Source organism: Dipodomys ordii, unplaced genomic scaffold (assembly GCF_000151885.1).
Source record: "Dipodomys ordii isolate 6190 unplaced genomic scaffold, Dord_2.0 Scaffold116, whole genome shotgun sequence".
Taxonomy (NCBI): Eukaryota; Metazoa; Chordata; class Mammalia; order Rodentia; family Heteromyidae; genus Dipodomys; species Dipodomys ordii.
Window position 1 is genome coordinate 2715216 of NW_012267332.1, and position 8512 is coordinate 2723727.

Below are 8512 nucleotides of genomic sequence, written 5' to 3' on the forward strand. Positions count from 1 at the left end.
CCCCCAAAAATGTAGAAATCAAAGAAACATTAAAAAGTTTTGTTTCCCCCCCCTCACTTTCTGCTCATGAAATTGGCATAGAAATTTTAAAGGAAAGTGTAGTTAAGAGGCTGCCCAAAGAACTGCTAAGGCAGAGATTTATTTTTTTTTAAAGTGGAACGCGATCGTTTTTTCTAGCCGCCTAGGGCGGGGGAGAAGAGCGGCGCGACACGGCGCCTATTTGTAGTCTTATACTGCCACCATGAGGCTAAAATTTCACTAGCCGAAGGAGGAAAACCTAGGAGCTTGCCCTCCTTTTTCCCGAGTCCTTGTTTTTAGATTAGGAGTAGACTACTGTAAGAATACAAGAACATATATGGTGAGGGGATGAAATAGCTATCAGATTCAGGAGTCCATAAATTAACTAGCCTCGATACCCCGGAAGTAGAGTCGCCATTGCTGATTGCGCAGTTCCTTTAGGTCCTTGAAGCCATAGCAACAGCAGCAGGAAGTCCCGCCTTCAGTCACCACTTCCGGGGCGGCGGCGCAGTGGCTGATGGGAATTCGAGGAGTTTTTTTTTTTTTTCTTTCCGTACGTTCGTAATGCGGCCTTCAGTTCCGTTCTTACCTCCTGAGCGTATTTCACAGAAGACCTTTTTTTCTTTAAATTCCTTGCTGTAGCTGACCTTAAGGGGATGAGCAGAGAGAAGAGGCTGAATATTTTCGTCTCCGGAAACCTGTTTTGATGGTGATCTTAAGGAGTGCGGAGGTAAACCAGCGCGGTCGTAGCTGGGCATGCGCGTTAGCTTTCACGGTGGTCAGGTTATCTCCGTCTTACAGCTGGTTGGCGGGAAGTTTCTCTTGTATCTTTATGGGTTTGGGCCGGGTGCTTGGAGGCGCAGAAAGAGAAGCCAGCAACCATGGATCCCCTTGTGGGGAGTCACCCACCCAGCCGTTCTTCTGAGGCCGACATCTCATGTATTCACGGATGAAACAGACTCCAGAGACCCGAGACACGTAAGGATTCAGGGCCCGGTTCCCAGAGACCACTCATTCTAGTGGGTGGAAACACATAATAAGTAAATTATCACAGTTAGTTTCAGAAAGTGTTAAGTAACAGTAACAAGATAAGACGGGGGAGGATATAATAAAAAAACGCAATGGGTATCGCTTCATTTAGACTAGGTCTTAAAATGCTTTTTCCAGAAATGATAGCTGGAGACGTTAGGGGTGTTTCTGCTCGGCAGTGATGAGCTTGTAAGGGGAAAAAGCTTTCTTTATGGTTGCGTGTACTGTGCATTACACAGATTAGCACCACAGAATACAGGTATGTTTGCTGCTTCATTCCTTAACAGTTGATCCCAGGCTTTCAAAACTAGCACCAAGGAGTCTTTAACTCCACTTCATGTGCGTGAGGAGCGGGAGAACATGTTTCTGTCCTACTTCTATTTTATTATACTAAAATAAATCGTTGCTAAAACTTCAAACCCATGCGCCTGTGACTCATGCCTGTCATCCTATCTGCCTAGGAGGCTGAGATCTGAGGATCCAGGTTCGAAACTAGACCTGCGGGAAAGTATGTGAGATTCATCTCCAGTTAACCACCCAAAAAGCCGGAAGTTAGGCTGTAGCTCAAGTGGTAGAGAGCTAGCCCTGAGCCAAAGAATTTCAGAGACAGTGCCCAGTACCGGCACAAACAAACATCAAACCGAAACAAACTACCATCAGAATAGAAATTCCTACTAGAGGAGTTTCGTGAGATCGTAAAGTGTCAGCACCTTAAGTGTGGTTGGTACAAGCTTCTAAGTTAGCATTTTCAGTAGTTCTGTCTAATGCTTCTTTTCCTGGAACTGCTGAGTCCCCAGTGGGTAGAGAGGCCTGGTACTCTTCCTTTTTGTGATCTGCCTTCCTTTTTGGCCTCTGTCTTTGTAGGTCCTGGAATCTTACCCTTCCTGATTGGGTGTGTATGGGCCTGCTTTGGTGTCAAGGAAGAATGTATCACAGACAAACCTCCAATACTATCAGTTGGCAAACCAGTGGAATTCAATTCTGGGTAAGAATTTGGAATTATTCCAGGCTACAGTGTGTCCTACCTACTTTTGGAGGCTTCAGCTATTTATCATGTGACCAGGACTATGGTATTTTAAGGACTCTTTGAGTTATCGTAAAGGTAAAGACAGGGCACTGTACATTGAATAAAACTGGTAAATTAATATTATAGATTGGGAAGTAATAGGATTCTCCCACTTATTCTTTGTATGGAAGGATATTGAAAATTTAGAGACCCTTAACTATGGCTCTGGTTTTCCTTTTGCAGGTGTGAAGTGCATAAGGAAGAGGAATCTAAAGCTAGGCTTCCCAAAATAATGACCAAAATAAAATGCCAAGGTTGTCTTGACCAAACAACCTGAGAAAATTGGATTCCAGGCAAAGGAAATGTAACCAGAGAAGGTACAGGGAATGCCCCTAGCAGTCAGGAGAGAGTTGCTATAGTATAAGGTAGAGCCTAGAAAGATTCTTGAGTGCCCTGTTTCAAAACATCTCTTTGCTTGTCTTGAGTTCAAGTTTTTTTTTTTTTGGGTCCGGTCGTGGGGCTTGAACTCTGGGCCTGGGTGCTGTCCCTCAGCTCTTCAGCTCAAGGCTAGTACTCTACCACTTGAACCACAGCACCACTTCTGGCTTTTTTCTTTTTGCTTATGTGGTGCTGAGGAATCGAACCCAGGGCCTCAGGCATGCAAGGCAAGCGCTCTACCACTGAGCCACCTTCCCAGCCCTTGAGTTCAAGTTTTGAGGACACTCAGCTGGGTTAGTTCAAGGAGTGGCAAGTTTTTGCCCTGTTGTATTGGATGTTAGGTTGCAGTTAACAAGAAACACTGAGGTTTAGGGCTACCCATCCTTTGCATAAAATTTAGCTACATTATTCTGGAGATAGAAATAACCTATACCTGAAATGAAATACAGCTACAATTTCAGTCCAGCTTCATCTCTAGCTCAGTGTTTCTACATATGTGGTCTCTACGCTACCAGAAGCAGCAGCAGCATGGCCTGAGAACTTATTAGAAATGCAAAGCTGAAGGCCGGGCTGGGCTATGGGTGGCCTATGCCTGTAATCATAGCTGCTCAGGAGGCTGAGATCTGAGGATCACGGTTTGAAGCCAGCCCAGGCAGGAAAGTCTGTGAGAGTCCTCTCCAGTTAAACACAAAAAAGCTGGAAGTGAAACTGTGGCTTAAGTGGTAGAGTGCTAGCTTTGAGCAAAAAAGCTCAGGGACAGTGCCTAGGCCCTGAGTTCAAGCCACAGGACCAGCGCATGCACTTGCGTGTGTGCGCATACACACTCACAAAAGAAAGTGAATTGTAAAGCTGTGTCCCACTGAATCAGAAACTGGGCCTGAGGCTCAGCTAGTCTGTGGTTTTAGACACCTTTCAGGTGATTCTGGTACACAGAATTTGAGACCCACCATTCCAGCCAATGTTTACAACTGTAAACCAACTACTACGGCTAAAATTTCCAGAAGCTTTGAAGCACTTGGAGTCATGCAGTCTGATTTGTGAGTTGGTACTTGGAACACATCTTGGGTCCTTAGGTGTTGTACTGTGCTTTTGTGTGTGTATCTTAGATGAGCACAGCTATTGATAAAGTACAGCTTTGGCGTGTGTGTGTGTGTGTGTGTGTGTGTATGTGTGTACTGTGCTTGTATGTGTGTATCTTAGATGAGCACAACTATTGATAAAGTACAGCTTTGGCGCGTACGCGCGTGTGTGTGTATGTGTGTACATGCACCATGCTGTTCCTGGGCCTTTTGTGCTCAAGGCTAATGTTCTACCATTTGAGCTGTAGCCCCACTTCTGCCTTTTTCTGATAGTTAATTGGAGATAAGGGTCTCATGGATTTTCCTTCCTAGGTTCGCTTTGAACAGTGATTCTTAGATCTCAGTCTCTCAAGTAGCTAGAATTACAGGTGTGAGCCACAGGTGCCTGGCTCTTTTTTTTTTTTTTTCTGTAGTACTGATGCTTGAACTAAGGCTTCACATTCTCATTTGGCATTTTGTCCATAGATGGCACTCTACCACTTGAGTGCCTCTAGTTCATAGCTTCTTTTTTCATGAGACATTTTAAAATGTCTATTTAAAAATTTTTTATTGGGCTGGGAAAGTGGCTCAGTGGTAGAGTGCTTGCCTTGCATGCATGAGGCCCTGGGTTTGATTCCTCAGCACCACATAAGCAGAAAAAGCTGGAAGTGGTGTTGTGGCTCAAGTGGTAGAGCACTATCCTTGAGCTGAAGAGCTGAAGGGACAGTGCCCAGGCCCAGAGTTCAGGCCCCACGACCGGCGCAAAAAAAAAAAGAAAAGAAAAATTTTTTATTAGCATAAGTTAACTGTACAAGGGATTTCCTTGTTATATTTTCATAAAGTATATACCCCCCATCACTCACTTTTTTCGACCTTCCCTATCCTGCTATTCCTTTTGGTCCACCTTGCAAGCATTTCCCCCTTTTACAGTCATGCCACGTTGTTACTACTATTGCTATTATTTTACTACTATTATTTTTTGCCAGTCCTGGGCTTGAATTCAGGGCCTGGGTACTGTCCTTGAGCTGCTTTTGCTCAAGGTTGGCACTCTACCACTTGAGCCATAGCACCATTTTTGGCTTTCTCTGTTTATGTGGCACTGAGGAATTGAACCAGGGCTTCATGTATGCTAGGCAAGCACTCACTAAGCCACATTCCCAGCCCTACTAAACGTTTTATCTTTTTTTTTTTTGCTGGTCATGGGCCTTGAACTTTGAGCCTGGGTGCTGTTCCTCAGCTTTTCAAAAGCTCAAGGCTAGAGCTCTACCACTTGAGCCACAGCACCACTAATGGCATTTTCTGCTTATGTGGTGCTGAGAATCAAACCCAGGGCCTCATGCATGCAAGGCAAGCACTTTACCACTGAACCACCTTCCTAGCCCCATGGTTTTTTCATTTATTATAAGCCTATATGTATTAAGACAATGTAGTATTATTTATAAGATAGATCAGTGGAACAGAATGAAGTCTGGAAATTTACCCAGATACATATGGCCAATTGATTTTCTTGCCACTAGACAGTCTATAGCTACTTGATTGAGAATTTCTTATTTAATTTTTTGGTGCCTTACTAGGGCTTGAACTCAGGACCTGGGTGCTTTTCCTTAGGTCATGCTCAAGGCTAGCATTCTACTACTTGAGCCACAGCTTCACTTCCAGCTATTTGCTGATTACTTGGAGAAAAGAGTCGCAGGGACTTTTTTTGTCCAGACTGGCATTGGACTATGATCCTTTGATATCAGCCTCCTGAGTAGCTAGGATTAGGCCTGAGCTACTGGGCCTTCCCTTTATGGAGACTTTATAGTGGTTGTGCAGGCATTCATTAATACTAATATTAAGAAAATTATGCTGTGGACTACAGATGTGGCTCAAGTGATAGAGTACCAGCTGTGAGCAAGAAAGCTAGGTGTCAGGATGAGGCTCTGAGTTCAAACTGTAGTACAGCGCTCGTGTGGGTACACACCCGCGCGCACACACACACACACAAATGCATCTTACACTGTTGGATCACACTGTAAATCCTAGCTACTTAGGAGGCTGAGATCTGGAGGATTAGGGTTAGAAGGCACCCCAGGCAGAAAACTAGCTAGCTTTCATCTTACAAAAAGCAAGAAAGCAGGATTGTAAGCGTGGCGCAAGTGGAATAATGCCAGCTGAGCAAGCAAACTGAACAGACACAGTACTTTGAATTCAAACCCGATTATCAGGCAAATGAAAACAAAATAATTTCTAAACCATAGTTGTTATGACTGTTACCTGGCATAGAATTTTGGACTTCAATCACTCGCATATTTTATGCTGAAATAGACTCAGTTGTTCTAAAATAATGTATACTTTGCTTGTGAACACTTTTTTGTCCCTCTGTATGTTGGCCTACCTCTAGTTAAAGTATAAATAAGTGTTTTTTTCTTTTTTTTTGTGTGTGGTGGTTTTGGGGCTTGGACTTGGGCACTGTCCCTGAGCTTCCTTTGCTCAAGGTGAGTGCTCTACCACTTGAGCCACAGTGCCACTTCCAGTTTTTTTTTGAGTAGTTTATTGGAGATAAGTGTCTCATGAGGACTTTTTTGACCAGGCTGGCTTCAAACCATGGTCCTCAGATCTTAGCCTCCTGATTAGCTAGGGTTACTAGGGAGAGCCACCAGTGCCCAGCTCATGAGCTTTTTTGATCCAGGCCAGCACTCTACCTCTTGAGCCACAGCTCCACTTCTAGATTTTTGGTCATTAATTGAAGAGTCACAGACCTTCCTGGCCAAGCTAGCTTTGAACTGTGATCTTTAGATCTCAGCCTCCTAAGTAGCTAGAATTACAGGCATGAGCCACAGCCACTGGCAGACCAAGATCTTTTTACAGCTCTCAATGTCAGCAGTTAAACCAAAGTAGTTTGATACCTTTCTACCACTACCAAAATGCTTCTAAACAGTATGCATCTAACTACTGGTGTCTTACTGTGTTTTCTTTATCTCTGCTTTGCTATATGGAATGCTACTCATTGTCATGTTTGTTTCTTACCACTATCTATTGCCTGTTATATACATGAGGAATACCTAGGATTACAGATGTGAGCCACCAGTGCCTGGCTGAATATATGTTCTTAATCAGCAAAATAAAATTACTTGCTGGGGCTGGGAATGTGGCTTAGTGGTAAAGTACTTGCCTAGCATACATGAAGCCCTGGGTTCAATTCCTCAGTACTACAAAAACAGAAAAAGCCAGAAGTGGTGCTTTGGCTCTAGTGGTAGGGAGCTAGCCTTGAGTAAAAGAAGCTCAGGGATAGTGCCCAGACCCTGAGTTCAAGCCCCAGGACTGGCCAATAAATAAATAAATAAAATTACTCGAATTCAAAAGTATTTATTGAATGACTTTTCTAAGTGTCAGTCATTTCTAGGTACTGTTTGGGAATTATAGTCTCCAAAATGACATGCCAAAAGTTTGATTAGATCTGCATTTCACACCCTTGCCTCTCTTTTTTTTTTTTGGTCAATCGTGGGGCTTGAACTCTGGGCCTAGGCACTGTCCCTGTGCTCTTTAGCTCACTCTACCACTTGAGCCACAGCTCCACTTCTGGTTTTATAATGGTTTATTGGAGATAAGAGTCTCACAGACTTTCCTGCCTGGTCTGGCTTTGAACCATCTCAGCCCTCCTGAGTAGCTAGGATTACTGGCGTGAGCCACTGGCGCCGGCTACACCCTTGCCTCTTTAAAGTCTTGGTTTCTTTTCCTTCTTTTTGGGGGGTTGGGGTTGGGGATGGGGATATGGGGATTTGAATTCAAGTCCTCATGCTTGATAGACATTCTATCACTTGAGCCTTTCCTCCATCCCTAAAGTCCTAAATATTTTCATCCTAAATCCCGGAGTATAGGATTCTTAGTTGTCCTCACTGCTTAACTTTGACAAGTACTTTCCTAAACATAAAGGTTAAAGAAAGAAATAGGGTTTCACGATTCATTTTTTTCTCTCTCCTAAGTATCATATCCAGAATGATGGCTCGAGACTTATTTATTTATTTTTGAGTATAAAGAGAGCCGAGGGGCAGTTTCTGAGTATTCTGGGCCTGAAATGAGATATGTCAGCTCATCAAGAGGAGCAGCAGCAGATAATCACTACAAATAACAATTTTCTCAAGTGTTGACATTGCTTTGTTCTGAACGAAGAGCTTGGATAATTTTCATAGTGAATTACTGAGCTATAAGGCTGAGATGCCTCTCCAAATATGTGCATAGGAGACCCAAGAAATTTGTATTTGGAAAATGTCACATGCTCTCAGTTACTAACCAAGCTGTCATTAAGGAAAACACATTACCTCTTTCTAAAGACACATAGGACTGATTGCTAATCAGGAAGTTAACCAGTTTGCTGGTAGATGATGTTGTGGTACGTTTCCTGTACTTTTTTTGTGTGCCAGTGTTAATGACTTGAACTCAGGCAGATCCTGGGTGCTGTCCCTTAGCTTTTATGCTCAAGGCTGTCACCTAACCACTAGAGCCACAGCTCTACTTCTGGCCCTTTGGTAGTTAATGGGAGATATGAGTTTCAATAGACTTTCTGGTGCTCTCTTTGAACCTCAATCCTCTGATCTGAACCTTTTTTTTTTTTGTCAGTTGTGGGGCTTGAAGTCTGCCTGGGCCCTGTCCCTCAGCTCTTCAGCTTAAGGTGAGTGCCCTACCATTTGAGCCACAGCACCACTTCCTGTTTTCTGAGTGGTTTATTGGAGATAAGAGTCTCACAGCCTTTCTTGCCCGTGCTGGGCCTTTCTTGCCCGTACTGGCTTTGAACCGCAATCCTCAGATCTCAGCCTCTTGAGTAGCTAGGATTATAGGAGTGAGCCACCAGCACTGGCTTGATCTGAGCCTTTTAAGTAGTTGGGAGTATAGGCATGAGCCAGTGATGCCTGGTTTACTGGATTTCTTTCTTTTCCTTTCCATCCCTCCCTCCCTCCTTCCCTCCCCCCTTCCCTCCCTCTCT

General features: G+C 43.8%; 1 long non-coding RNA gene across 3 annotated transcripts in view; it reads left to right on the forward strand.

Moving 5' to 3' along the window:
* Positions 1-8186, forward strand: part of LOC105995224 — a 33004-nt gene extending 24818 nt beyond the window's left edge. The window contains exons 1-4 of one of the 3 annotated variants that reach the window (XR_001175556.1): positions 576-748; positions 1912-2032; positions 2297-2430; positions 8149-8186. This is a non-coding gene — a long non-coding RNA (uncharacterized LOC105995224). Of the gene's footprint in view, positions 1-575; positions 749-1911; positions 2033-2296; positions 2533-8148 lie in introns of those variants that run through there. The other 2 variants (XR_001175557.1, XR_001175555.1) reach the window with 2 other exon arrangements.
* Positions 8187-8512: the final 326 nt, after the last annotated feature.